Source organism: Dermacentor albipictus, unplaced genomic scaffold (assembly GCF_038994185.2).
Source record: "Dermacentor albipictus isolate Rhodes 1998 colony unplaced genomic scaffold, USDA_Dalb.pri_finalv2 scaffold_17, whole genome shotgun sequence".
Taxonomy (NCBI): Eukaryota; Metazoa; Arthropoda; class Arachnida; order Ixodida; family Ixodidae; genus Dermacentor; species Dermacentor albipictus.
The window spans coordinates 7,748,667-7,762,297 of NW_027225571.1; the positions used below are offsets into that span (position 1 = coordinate 7,748,667).

The 13,631-nt window shown below is 43.0% G+C and overlaps 1 pseudogene; it reads right to left on the reverse strand.

The window, feature by feature from the left end:
- Positions 1-1,701: 1,701 nt before the first annotated feature.
- Positions 1,702-13,631, reverse strand: part of LOC139052054 (regulator of chromosome condensation-like) — a 50,590-nt pseudogene continuing 38,660 nt past the window's right edge.

Consider the following 13,631-nt stretch of genomic DNA (forward strand, 5'->3'; position numbering starts at 1 on the left):
CTAATGTCCCACTCTCATAATCTATAAAACCTTCAATGTTGCGCTGTGTCATGTCAGAAACAACGCAAATCCTAATAGCACAAACCAGCGCTAACAATTGATGTAATGAAACTGTGTAGCGTCAGCCAAACGCTAATGTGTGTGTGTTAAAATCTTTAAAACCTTCAATCAGTCTTGCACTGTGTCATGTCACAAGCAACGCAACATTGTATTCCATCCTGATAGCACAAACCAGCGCTAACAATTTATGCAGTAAAACTAGCGTCAGCCAAACGCTAATGTCCAACTGTTAAAAATCTTTAAAACCTTCAATCAGTGTTGCGCTGTGTCATGTCACAAACAACGCAACATTGTATTCCATCCTAATAGCACACACCAGCACTAACAATTTATGTAATAAAGCATTGTAGCGTCAGCCAAACGCTAGTGTCGAACTGTTAAAATCTTTAAAACCTTCAATCAATCTTGTGCTGTGTGATGTCAGCAACAACGCAACATTCTATTCTATCCTAATAGCACACACCAGCCCTAACAATTTGTGTAATAAAACTGTAGCGTCAATCGAAGGCTAATATGCAACTGTTAAACTCTTTAAGACCTTCGATCAGTGTTGCGCTGTGTCATGTCGCAGACAATGCAACATAGTATTCCATCCTAATCGCACAAACCAGCGCTAACTATTTTTTAAGAAAACTTTGTAGCGTCAGCCGAAGGGTAATGTCCAACTGTTAAAATCTTTAAAACCTTCAATCAATGATGCGCTGTGTCATGTCACCAACAACGCAACATTGTATTCCATCGTAATAGGACAAACCAGCGCTAACAATTTATGTAGTAAAACTTTGTAGCATCAACCAAACGGTAATGTCCCACTGTTATAATCTTTAAAACCTTCAATGTTGCGCTGTGTCATGTCACAAACAACGCAACATTGTATGCCATCCTAATAGTACAAACCAGCGCTAACAATTTATGTAAGGAAACTGTGTAGCATCAGCCAAACGCTAATGTCCGTGTGTTAAAATCTTTAGAACCTTCAATCAGTCTTGCACTGTGTCATGTCACAAGCAACGCAACATTGTATTCCATCCTGATAGCACAAACAAGCGCTAACAATTTATGCAGTAAAACTAGCGTCAGACAAACGCTAATGTCCAACTGTTGAAAATCCTTTAAAACCAATCAGTGTTGCGCTGTGTCATGTCACAAACAGCGCAACATTGTATTCCATCCTAATAGCACAAACCAGCGCTAACAATTTATGTAATAAAACTTTGTAGCGTCGGCCAAACGCTAATGTCCAACTGTTAAAATCACCTTCAATCAATGTTGCGCTGTGTCATGTCACAAACAACGCAACATGGTATTCCATTTTAATAGCACAAACGAGCCTTAAGAATTTATGTAATAAAACTTTGTAGCGTCAGCCAAACGCTAGTGTCCAACTCCTAAAATCATTAAAACTTCAATCAATGTTGCGCTGTGTCATGTCGCAAACAACGCAGCATTGTATTCCATCGTAATAGCACAAACCAGCGCTAACAATTTATGTAATAAAACTTTGTAGTGTCAGCCAAGCGCTAATGTCCAACTTTTAAAATCGTTAGACCTTCAATCTATGTTGCGCTGTGTCATGTCATGTGAAAACGCAACAAAATATATTGATGAAAGAAAAAAATTATTATTAGGCAACTGCCTATATCATGTGGCGAGGATGACAGGATGTTGGCCACCTCCGGAGATGACCAGCCCCTTTTGGCGGTGAGCTCATCTGCGACAACCTTCGGCTCAAACAAATCATTGTCGCCGCCATGGCCCAGTTGGCCATTTGTGCGAAAGCCCCAGGAGTGCAAGCGTCCTGCTAATTATTGCACCATCAAGAAAGGGAGAGAGTTGTGTTTCAATTCTGAAGCCCCAGTATAACTTGGTACACTCCATTTCACATATATGGGGTGATAATTGTTAAGTTTTCTGGAATTCATATATTTGCGTAAGCAGATAGAGTAAAACCATGGTGATACAATCACGGCTGGTGCAAATTTCAGCACGATATAAATTTCTAACATTCCCTGTCCGAAGTACATTGCTTACAATACGAAAAACATCCGCAGTTCCGAACGCATTCCGAACCAAGCCAGTTTAGTCGCCAAGCAACCGGCTACATCACGTGGCTGCGCAATCTCTCATTAGTGCCCCGTCGAGTGGACGGGGCCATATCACACAGCCCGATGCTTTGAGCAGCGAGGAAAAGACCACTGCAGCAACGACAATCGCGGCCTTAAACGCTCCTTGCCCTCAACATGCTTAGGCGTTCAGTGGCATGCGAAAACATTCTTAAGGTCACATGCACGCACTTTTACACCTTCTGCAATGCGATCGTTGATTTGGGCAAGAAGAAAACGCACATCGATAGTAGAACCTCGTTCATGAACATCTTGAAAAGGCCTGCAAAAATATCTAAGAGCCAGGAAAACGTAACTGTGAGGGAGGCCACCAATCGCCACAGCTATGTCAGAAACAGCTCTGGAATGGCTTCCAGTACAACTATTAGATGTCTCAGCGCACATACTGTTGACAAGGATGGTGCATGCACGTGTGTATAATAAATGGACATGTACAATGTTTTGTGACAGTGGCCCCTTTCTACTCTTCATATGCTTGAATGCAATATTTTGCTTATGCTTCACCGTATAACATGGCTTAATTGCGGCGAAGCTCAATTCTTACACGCCCTCTATTGTAATGCGCACCTGTTTTCCTTGACAAAAAAAAAAGAAGTCCTTTACAGTACCATGCCCCTCATTCTTTGATACAGGAATAGAACTTTCTCTCATTTGGAAAAACAAAGGTTTACTCCCAATACACTAAGGAGTAAATAAAAAAATCTTCCAGTTTCGCCCGAAAGGCGAAGCATCGATTATGGTAGCAAATTAGTAGACAGGTATACGAAACGTAAGTATAGTAGTTTTATCAGCCGTATAAACTTTTAAACTTTCACTTACAAACTAAATTAACAAGTATGGCGTCACGTGCGCACGAGCAAACACGAACATGTCGCACGCAATGACCGCGGAAACTCGGTCAAAACGCTGGAGTAGGGAAGTGTGGACAGGCCGCCATTGGAATATGAACTTGGCAACGTTTAAGGCTAGAACTTTAACTTTAACTTTGGCAACGTTTAACGCTCCAAATTGCTGAAATAAGCGTAATGCACATGGCGCCGCACAGACAATTGCGCAAAAACAAAAGTGCTGCCGTTGTAGCATACGATATTGGACCAGTGCATGCGCCATGCCGCTTACGCTGTATGCCTCCTCCTCCTCCCTGGAGGCCTGCCTAAACACGGGCGTCTTTTACGGCTTCCCAAAGCTGCACACGGCTGTTGCTCACTGATCTCGAAAGCTGTGCCATCGTGACGGTTTGTCCAGTGCGGGGCGCAAGCTGCCATGCACTTTCTTTTTATTGTGACTGGGCTCAAAGCGTTCGTTGTAAAAATATGGCGATTTAAAGAATGTTCGTTATATCTGGAAGCAGTTTTAATCGACATGGACAGCAAATCGTAAATAAATTGAAATGTGGTCATTATAGCCGATAGATGGTTATATGTGGGTTCGACTGTACTGCAGTAGAACTTCATTAAACTGTATCTGCTTAAACGGTAGTTTCGTTTTAAAAGTAGTAAAATCAAAGCTTCGACTCAGCGGCCACTGAGCATAACGCATTTTATATCTGCATAATCTGCACCAGCTTACTGTACGCATATGTTGGTTAACACGTAGTGTTTCCGCGTTTCGTCACACAATCACGGGTGCAGTGGTACGTTGGCCTGGCAGAACAACGAGCCTCACAGATCGGAATGACTTCCTAGCCCAAACGCAAAGGGTGCTTGGAAAGGTGACGCCACATCAACATAATTTCGGCGCCATGCCAGAGAGTTGTGTTGTGGCGTTATGCAAGCTAAGACTCGCGTCATGCCGAAACTTAGACACAAACCGCGTGCTCAGCATAGAAGAAAAATTGGACGTCATTCATGCTATCGAACAATGGCACGAAATAGTCGGCACTGGCACGCGATAAGGATCTACCGTTGACTACTGTGTGTAGCATTTGCAATGCGAAGGAGGAGTTGCTTAGCAGTGCTGCTGCGACCACGAAAAGATGTTGGGCACGAGTTTCAACTTTTCGAGGTTCGATTTTTCGCCATCGTTGCCTTGGTTGCCAAAGGGTCAGCTAACGACAGTGATGAGGACAACACGACAAGTGACAGCTCGGGCTATTCAGGCCCAACAGTGGCAGAAGTTACATCATTATGTACGGCATTACGTCAACCTGATTGGGGTGTTTTCAGAGAGGAGGCTGGCGGAAAAGCTGGCTCGCAGCTTAAGGGGGACAAGGTGAATAGAGTTACCCTTACCTATTTCTGAACCAAACTTGATAAAAGTAGGCATGCTTGTTTAGCTTCTTCTCGAGATTTAAAAAAATTAATTCCATGATTGAGACAACAATGTCTTTTGTTCTTAACTACAACAGATAAATAACAGTCACACAAAAATATACAAGTGTCATGAATAAATAGCAGAAAGCACATGACATGATTGGGTCAATATTTCTTACTTTAGAGTACATGGAACTCCACTGTTCTGAACATGGCCATGCATTGGTCACACAAGACAAATTTTGAAAACTCTGTGCTTCAAACATCTAGCTTCATGATGCAAAAAGAATTATTCTATATGCGATAGCTACTGAAGTATCACGGTAAATGTCTTGTTGTGGGTGCACAATTAGTCTTTTGCACAAATAAAAACAAATGACTCACCTTCCCTATAGTTACTAAATTAATAGATTAGGGCTTAAATATCAGCATACGAGATAAGAAACTTGGCAGATTAAGATACATTCAGAGTCTTGGTAGATGCAGAATCCAAATATGGTATTTTGCAGAGCTCAATTTTTTGGTAACCTTTTAGGCCTAAAGACCTATGTCAAGCGAGTTCGAGGCCGCTGTCGTTGCTGCTAGGCCGCCACGGCATCGAATGAAAATAAGTCTTTTGTTGCGCAAAGTGAATAAATACAGCATGTTTTTTGCCCTTTCATCGCACTCTTGCTGAGTTCCGTTTTTGAAAGGCAAGTGGGTGATCTCATGCCATTTCAGTTAAGCAGCGCTATCGTTTAGTACGCACTTTTTCCAAGCTCTGGCCAACTACGGTTTAACGAGTCCTTTTTCAGACTCCTTAGGAAACTTGAATATATCAGAAAAAATGTTCATGTATACCTTTTACTGTCACCAAGGGCTCAAACCATTTCAGGCCTGTCTTAAATACAGTAGACTCGTTAAACAGAGCCTTAAGGGACCGGATAAATATGTTCCGATAAACAAGAGTTCTAACCCGCCGTGGTTGCTCAGTGGCTATGGTGTTGGGCTGCTGAGCACGAGGTCGCGGGATCGAATCCCGGCCACGGCGGCCGCATTTCGATGGGGGCGAAATGCGAAAACACCCGTGTACTTAGATTTGGGTGCACGTTAAAGAACCCCAGGTGGTCGAAATTTCCGGAGTCCTCCACTACGGCGTGCCTCATAATCAGAAAGTGGTTTTGGCACGTAAAACCCCATAATTTAAAGAAGAGTTCTATTAGCTGAGAAAGATGTGAAGGCGTGCAGCACAGTATGCAATACACCGTTTTAATACTGTTATTGATGTTAGGCATCAAGGAGTATATGTACATAGCAGCTAGTTCATCCCTGGTTTGGGCGCAGTCAGCAACTTCTGGATTCACTAGGCTTCGCTAATTTTGGTTTATAGGAGGCACCGGCGGCTCATCAAAACAGATACATCACTCTTAGTACTAGAATCAGTGGCGGAATTAGCACGAGGTAGTGGTGATGGATCACAAGTTCTCTGATGGCATGCTGCAAGGCGCCAAATATTTCGGCCATCCAAGGCGCGAGTGGCAGTGCCGTGAAGCTGCCAGGACTGCGCATGCTATACATTACGTATATATATTAAATTTTTGCTTCCTTGAATCTTTGCCACCGTTCTTTAGGGATGGCATTCTGCTTAGATTACAAGAGCCTAAAAAATGATTTTTAAAAATTTTTCTGTAAAAAACAAATACTTTAGAGCTTGCTTCTGAAGTTACTTCTGTAGTTCGTGTACTCCCAGTACACCAACGAAAGTTTTTTCCATTATATAAATAAAACACCAACCAAATTAGACGCGGTTATTCCGTTTATTGGGCAGTTCCATTTAACTGATTTCCATTTAGCGAAATTCTACTGTAGCTTTGAAGGCCTGTCAATACATTTTTTAGGCATCCTGGTGTTCGTGCTGCAAGAGGAGGTGGCGGGTGTATGCGTAACTAAGGAATAGATACTGTCTATCTTGCCAATGGCCCCTTGCCACTCTTGGTATGCTTCACCACAATACACCATATATGCTTGACCGCGTAGCACCACTGTATGCAGGCGAAGCTGACTTTTTGGTAGTCGGCATTATGTAATGCTTGACCCTTGCAGTGCTTTCCACCCTTCAAAGCCATCGGCAAGGATGACAAGGTCGACGCCCTTGCTTGCACTGGCAGATCATTTTAAAGGAGTCCTGAACCACCAGTCAGGCTTGGCAAGAAAACGCAGTGCGCTGTAGCACACGCTGCTGTGAACATCTCAGGCAAATTTTACAATGTGCACGGCCTGCGGAGCTCCGAAGCTGAGCATGAACTTGCATATAGTTCTCAAAAACTTTACCAACAGTGCCTTCTTACCCTCTTTAAAGCTACTGGTGGCTTGTATATGTCGTCCTATGCAAAATTCATGTATGGTCACAGTAGCGCTGCAGAAGTCACGGAGCGCCTTTTTCATCGCGGGGTGCGGTTCTTGTCACGACGATTGCATTCATGAGGCTGATGTAACGCGCAGCTTCTGCCACTGTCAGGCCTGAACCACCTGTGCTGTCACTTCCTGTGTCGTCCTCATCACTGTTGTTAGGCGGCACTTTGGCAACAGAGAATGATGACGAAAAGTTGAGCCTCGTAGCCGAGATTTTTTGGGCGGTCGTAGCAGCGTTGCTCAGTAACTCAAATATTAATTATAATTATGGGGCTTTACGTGCCAAAACCACTTTCTGATTATGAGGTACGCCGTAGCGGAGGACTCCGGAAATTTCGACGACCTCGGATTCCTTAACGTGCACTTGAATCTGAGTACACGGGTGTCTTCGCATTTTGCCCCCATCGAGATGCGGCCACCGTTGCCAGGATTCGATCCTGCGGCCTCGTGCACAGCAGCTTAACACTATAGCCACTGAGCAACCGCGGCAGGTGCCGAGTAACTTCTTCATATTCCAAATGCACCACACTGTAGTCAATGGCAGATCCCTTTCGCATGCCAGCTCTGACTTCTTCGTGCCACATTCAATAGCACAAATGATGACCAATTTTTCTTCTATGCTGAGCACTTGGTGTTCTTTATCCAAGCTTCGGCATGATGCGAGTCCCTGCTTGCATGACACCGAAATGATGTTGACGATGTGGCTTCACATGCAAACGCACAGGGCACTTGGAGGCCACTGTTCCGATCTCTGAAGCTTGTTCTGACAGGTCGTCCGATGGGGACTATGCCGGACTATGCACCACCATGATTACATGATGAAAAGTAGAAACACTATGTGTTAACCGATACAAAAGCAATAAGCTGGTATGGTTTATTGCGGATACAAAACGCATTATGTTCAATGGTGGCTGAGCTGGGGATTTGACTTTACTACTTTTAAAATGAAACTACTGTTTAAGTGGGTGCGGTTGAATTAGGTTTTACTGTTGTACATTTTCGCTTGAAGTGCAGCACGCATTACCTTTTAGTGGAGTGTTTGCGTGTAGCACAAAAGCACTATTGAGTTTTTGCACGAAAAAAGTTTATGGTGTTTTCCCTATAAATATTAGGTTGCGCAAACCAAACCTGTTGAAACCGGTTTGAAACGTTTTTCTGTAGTTTGAAGATGATATTTAACAGCCATTTTTTTCTTGAATAGGAATGAAATTGAAAAAAAAGATATTTGGCAAAGTAATAGACATCAGAAAGTAAATTTAGCTGTGATGTCTACTTACCGCTGGGCTTCGGTATGGAGACTGGTGGGCTTGAGCAGCCCTAGTGAAGGAGTGCATGCTGTGCGCAGGGAGGTCCGCACAGGCACTCGTCCCAGCTGTCCTTGCTCTCCGCATCCCATAGTCAGCACATCACCCTTAACTGTCAGCATCACCACATGATCACTGCCGGAGGAAATGCGCGTCACGCAAGCAACGAATGCTTCAGATCGAGCCTACAAATAAATAACGTGCTGCCTCATTGCAGTTCTACCAGTGTCACAGAAGCCTTTTCAAAAGCCTTTGAAAAGAATTTGGCGACTCAGCAGCGAAGTGCCTGCCGATACCCTGGTAGCTAGAAAAGCTGACTATCCTCTACCAATATTTCAAAGGCCTTCAAACAGTGGCCACCCTTGTCGTTACCTTATTTATGCAACAAAATAGAAATGATTTCTGTTAAAGAGGCCCTGAAACCCTTTAACTAATCACAGAATGGCATCACTATTGTATTACATCACCTCAGGAAGCTCCTGCTGCAAAAACTTGCGAATCCTTCAAAAACAAGTGAGGTCAGACGTATTTATTGAACCAATTATTGGCTTTCAGTCTCGGTTCATTTCCACTAGCGACTAGCACGCTGGAAGCTACACAGCGGAAACGGCAAGGGAGTGCAAGGGACCAATGCTCCACTGCCCCCCCCCCCACCCAAAAGAATTTGAATGCGAGACTCCTTGTGGCGACACCCCATGAAATTCACAGTATCTATGCTGTGCTTCTTGTCTTGGAGACAATGCGCAGCAGATGCAGCAACACGCAACTGTCTTTAGACCGGCAGTACGAAGATGAAATAGTTATTCTCTCAGAGATAGCACACACACATATCATACATATGTTTTATTCCTTTAACTGAAATGAGCAATAAGCATACAACTGAGCACATTCGCACGATCAAGAAATGAGCCAATAGCTATTGTGGGTCCATCTGCTTGTGACGGTGCTGCATGATGAGATTGCAGAAGCGAGAGCAAGGCATATTTCATTGCTTTTGACACAGCCTTAAAAAACCCCGCTGCATACAGTCCAAAAATATTTCATTCGCATCTTTACAGTAGCCTCGTTAACAGATCAACATTTTCCTACTATGTTCAAAAAGTGTTTCAGGACTCTAATTGGACTGACGAGATCAACAAAATCGTTCGAATTCGGCGTGTTGAATGAAACAAGATACAAAAAAACGCCATAACAGCACCGTTTTATTCAGCAGATCTTTAAATCTTCTAAACAAAGATCTAACACGGTCCGGATTTTTTAGCAAGAAAAAATGTGCAAGGGTCAAATATTTGTTGCACAATGGCAACCGGTTTTTAGAGTCAGCTTCGCCGCACGATTACAAAATTTACCGTCGCCGCAATACACAAGTGTCCTGCGGTAAAGCAAATTGTAAAGAAAAAATTTAAAATCGAGAATGTGCAGTCGGTAAAACAAAAGATCGACGACATTTCTTCTCACCTTAAAAGTGAAGTGCATGCCGATAAACAACGCTACTACGGTGAATTGCTACCAAGTTTCATAACCACGGCTCCAGAGAAATTTTGGTGTTCTATTTCTCCGACCTCCAAGGAATGTGATTTATTTCATGTTGATGGTAAGGCAGTTCACAAAAGCAAAGAAATGGCAAATTCGTTTAACAAACACTTTAAATCCGTCTATACAAATGATAATGATGTAATGCCACCTTTCGAAATGTCTGTGCCGTCAGTACCCGATGTTCAAATAAGCGAACCAGGTGTACTAAAGATGCTTTTACAACTGAACGCTAAAAAACCTTCTGGCCCAGACAACATACCAAACGTATTTAAAACGGTATGCAGAATGGACATCAAAGTACTTGCACGTTCTGTTCACAAGGTCATTGTGCGAGGAACAAGTACCGAGTGACTGGAGGACAGCCAGAGTGAAGCCACTACATCATCATCATCAGCAGCAGCCTGTTATGCCCACTGCAGGGCAAAGGTTTCTCCCATACTTGTCCAACAACCCCGGTCATGTACTAATTGTGGCCATGTTGTCCCTACAAACATCTTAATCTCATCCGCCCACCTAACTTTCTGCCGCCCCCTGCTACGCTTCCCTTCCCTTGGAATCCAGTCCGTAACCCTTAGTGACCATCGGTTATCTTCCCTCCTCATTACATGTCCGGCCCATGCCCATTTCTTTTTCTTGATTTCAACTAAGGTGTCGTTTACCCGCGTTTGTTGCCTCACCCAATCTGCTCTTTTCTTATCCCTTAACGTTACACCCATCATTCTTCTTTCCATAGCTCGTTGCGTCGTCCTCAATTTAAGCTGAACCCTTTTCGTAAGCCTCCAGGTTTCTGCCCCATATGTGAGTACTGGTAACACACAGCTGTTATACACTTTCCTTTTTAGGGATAGTGGCAACCTGCTGTTCATGATTTGAGAATGCCTGCCAAACGCACCCCAGCCCATTCTTATTCTTCTGGTTATTTCAGTCTCATGATCCGGATCCGTGGTCACTACCTATCCTAAGTAGATGTATTCCCTTACCACTTCCAGTGCTTCGCTACCTATCGTAAACTGCTGTTCTCTTCCGAGACTGTTAAACAATACTTTAGTTTTCTGCAGAATAATTTTCAGACCCACCCTTCTGCTTTGCCTCTCCAGGTCAGTGAGCATGCATTGCAATTGGTCTCCTGAGTTACTAAGCAAGGCAATATCATCAGCGAATTGCAAGTTGCTAAGGTATTCTCCATCAACTTTTATCCCCAATTCTTCCCACTCCAGGCCTCTGAATACCTCCTGCAAACATGCTGTGAATAGCATTCGAGAGATCGTATCTCCCTGCCTGACGCCTTTTTTTATTGGGATTTTGTTGTTTTCTTTATGGAGGACTACGGTGGCTGTGGAGCCGCTATAGATGTCTTTCACTATTTTTAGATATGGCTTGTCTACACACTGATTCCGTAATGCCTCCATGAGTGCTGAGGTTTCGACTGAATCAAACGCTTTCTCGTAATCAATGAAAGCTATATATAAGGGTTGGTTATCTACCTGATTGATAGTGTGAATATGGTCTATTGTTGAGTAGCCTTTACGAAATCCTGCCTGGTCCTTTGGTTGACGCAAGTCTATGGTGTTCCTGGTTCTATTTGCAATTACCTTAGTAAATACTTTGTAGGCAGTGGACAGTAAGCTGATTGGTCTATATTTTCTCAAATCTTTGGCGTCCCCTTTCTTATGGATTAGGATTATGTTAGCACTCTTCCAAGATTCCGGTACGCTTGAATTTATGAGCCATTGCGTGTAGAGGGTGGCGAGTTTTTCCAGAACAATCTGCCCACCATCCTTCAAGAAATCTGCTTTTACCTGGTCCTCCCCAGGTGCCTTCCCCCTTTGCATAGCTGCTAAGGATTTCTTTACTTCTTCCGGCATTACTTGTGGGGTTTCAATTTCCTCTAGACTCTTCTCTCTTCCATTATCGTCGTGGGTGCCACTGGTACTGTATAAATCAGTGGCACCCACTGCATAAGCCACTGCATAAAACAAGAAAAAAGCACTGCATTCATAACTACCGTCCAATTTCTTTAACATCTACGGTATTTAAACTTTTGGAACACATAGTCCACAATCATATCTCAGAATTCTTGGAAAACAGTAATATGTTAACAAAAGATGAACACGGATTCAGAAAAGGCTAATCTACAATTACCCAAGTAGTTTTAATAGTGCATCACTTTGCAAAAGCAATTAACAAAGGGAAACAAATAGATGCTATTTTCATGGACTTTTCAAAGGCTTTTGACAGGGTCTCACACAAAAAAGCTACTTTACAAATTGAGCAAGATACTGAAAAACTCCAGACTAATTAATTGGCTCACAGCATACCTTGATGGCACAGAACAGTTTGTTGTTTTTAATAATCACTCTTCTCAACGACTTCCGGTAGACTCTGCTGTTCCCCAGGGCTCGATCCTTGGACCTCTCTTGTTCCTTTTATTCATTAATGATATGCTGCATGGTATTCCCATTTATGGTTAAGCTTTATGCTGGTGACTGTGTATTGTACTCAGAGATAGACAATATTACTGACCAGGAGTTGCTGAACAATGCTTTTCGACAAATTGTCGAGTGGTGCGATGCCTCGCAAATGTCAATTTCGAGTAAAAAATTTTTATATCCATTTCACATAAGGAGCATAAGCTAACGTTTGCGTACGGTATTAATAAAATATTTCTGAAGTAACACTTTATAAGTGTCTCGGACTCTGGATCACAAACGACCCCACTTGGGCTAAGCACCTTGAATATGGCGTAGCTAATGCTAACCGCAAGCTTTATTTTTTAAGGAGGGCTTTGAAACTTTCTACTCCCACTGTATGCCTACTCGTATATAAAGGTGTAATTCTGCCGATGCTAGACTATGCACGTGTAATTTGGGACCCTTATACTAAAACTGGCACTAACAAGATAGAAATGGTGGAAAGAAAAGCAGCTCGTTTGGTTTATAGCAGCGTCGGACGCACTTCAGTGACAGACCTCTTAACAAAAGCAAACCTGTCACCATTAATGCAAAGAAATCGTGTATCACGACTAAAATTCCTTTTTCAACTTGTTAACGTTCATTATAAGAGAGATCTCACGGGAATAATTACTTTTTCATCTGGTTATGCTACTAGGCAGCGACATAGCTTAACAATAACCCCATTTAATACATGTAATAATTGTGTTAAGTATTCCTTCTTTCCCCGAACAGAGGTTGAATGGAATCGTGTAACCAAAGACGAAGTTTAAGATCATCACTTTCGGCATTTCTTTCAAGTATTGAGTAAAAATTTGTTATCTAGCTGTGCCACTGCTATGTTCAAGCTCTGTTAACCTGATTTGCATTGTTTTCGTTGCCTATGCTATAGTGTTCTTTACATATGTATTGCTTCCCACCCTGCTAAAATCCCCAATTGGGATTGCAGTATTGATAAATAAAATGAAAATAAATAAAGTTCGGGCTCAGAAATGCATGGGCGCCGGCCAGAACCTTCGGTCGGGATCTTATTAACTGAAAGATCAAATTGAACAGTCAAATTAGTGGAAGTCTACTGTAATTGACTTGTAAAAATCCTACTTTTCTTTCCCAACAAGTGCCAACAGCACACAATGCAGCCAGCAGGCTCGATGGTGCCTATGCGCTCAAACAAATCCAAACCGTTATCAAGATCTAGCCTTGCCTTCATTCCTTATGTACACTGTATCCCATAACAGTGAAAATTGCGGCCAAGGCAAGAGTGAGGGTGGTGTGCACTGCCCCTAATCATCTGAGCGGGTTGTGCAAAATAGTCAATACGGAGGATACTGTTGCGCACAACAGCTGTTATAAGAATCATGTTCGCGGCTTCATCGACTGTACAACGCAGGTCGTCTATAAAATTTCGCTTGATTGTAAACGTTGCAATATCGGGCAAACAGGGAGGTGCAATAATGATCGCCTGCGTGAGCATGCCGCTTCACTGAAAAAAAACCCGTGCAGTCATCTGGCTGC